The 946-nt window shown below is 43.6% G+C and overlaps 1 long non-coding RNA gene across 1 annotated transcript in view; it reads left to right on the top strand.

Annotated features, from left to right (window-relative positions):
• The window catches only part of LOC102487700 (uncharacterized), a 59,459-nt gene that overhangs the window by 58,197 nt on the left and 316 nt on the right, over window positions 1-946 (top strand). The window contains exon 2 of the long non-coding RNA XR_335317.2: window positions 607-665. This is a non-coding gene — a long non-coding RNA (uncharacterized LOC102487700). The remainder of the gene's footprint in view (window positions 1-606; window positions 666-946) is intronic.

Here is a 946-nt window from a genome sequence, read left to right as displayed (position 1 = left end):
TCTGTCTCTATGTCTCTCTCTGTCTGTCTGGCGAGCGCACGTGCCTTATAGCGAAAATCTATCCAAAAAAAAAAAAAGATAAATAAAATAATTAAAGAAAAAATTTTTTAAAAAAAGAGGAGCCAGCTAGGTGATGTGCCAGCTAAGGCGCCAAATCCTACATGGCCAACTACGCAGACCAAGTCCTAGACCCAGAGACTTGGAAAATACACTGGGCATGTGTGCCTAAAACTCTAAGAGGAAAGTGTAATCCCATCCCTTACGGGAAGTGGGAGGGCCTTCTCTCTCTCTCCTTCTCTCTCTCCCTCCACCCCCATCTCTCTCTGGCAAGTGCACATGCCCTATAGTAAATTAAAAAGAAAAATAGAAAAAAGAAAAAAAAAAATCAGAAAATGACAGAGAAGAAAATTTTCAAAGGGAAAGCAGTCAACCACGACAGGCTAAGAAATCCATGTGTTTTAACAGTGAGTACATTATAGTAAACACATTTGTATCACTTCTGAGTGACAGCTGGGAACAGCTGAATGGCCACATATAATCCGTGGGCATTTAAAAAATGTATAAATTGGTATGATATTTATATCAACTCTCCCTTCTTTATTTCAGAATAAATCTCTTATGCCTAACACTCCCAGACCAATACCATTCTGGAGGAGTCCCACCCGGTGAGGCCCCAGGATCTGTCTGAGCCCCCTGACCTTTGAGCTCCGCTTCCAGTCGGATCAACACGTTGGCAAGGCTACTGTTGTGCACCCCCGGACCTTGGAACAAAGCTTGGGTCAATTAGCATGTCAGCAAGGCTGTTTGCTATTTGCTCCAGAAACTGGCAGCCTTACTGGGAAGCGACTCTCCTCTGGCTCCCCAATATACTACTATAAAAGAATTACATAGCTCTCCTATACATCCTGAGTGTACGATAAAATCTTCCAGGAAGTCCCCCCCCGCC

This window comes from Tupaia chinensis, unplaced genomic scaffold (genome assembly GCF_000334495.1).
Source record: "Tupaia chinensis unplaced genomic scaffold, TupChi_1.0 Scaffold000387_1, whole genome shotgun sequence".
Taxonomy (NCBI): Eukaryota; Metazoa; Chordata; class Mammalia; order Scandentia; family Tupaiidae; genus Tupaia; species Tupaia belangeri.
This window is presented reverse-complemented; position numbering and strand designations above follow the sequence as displayed.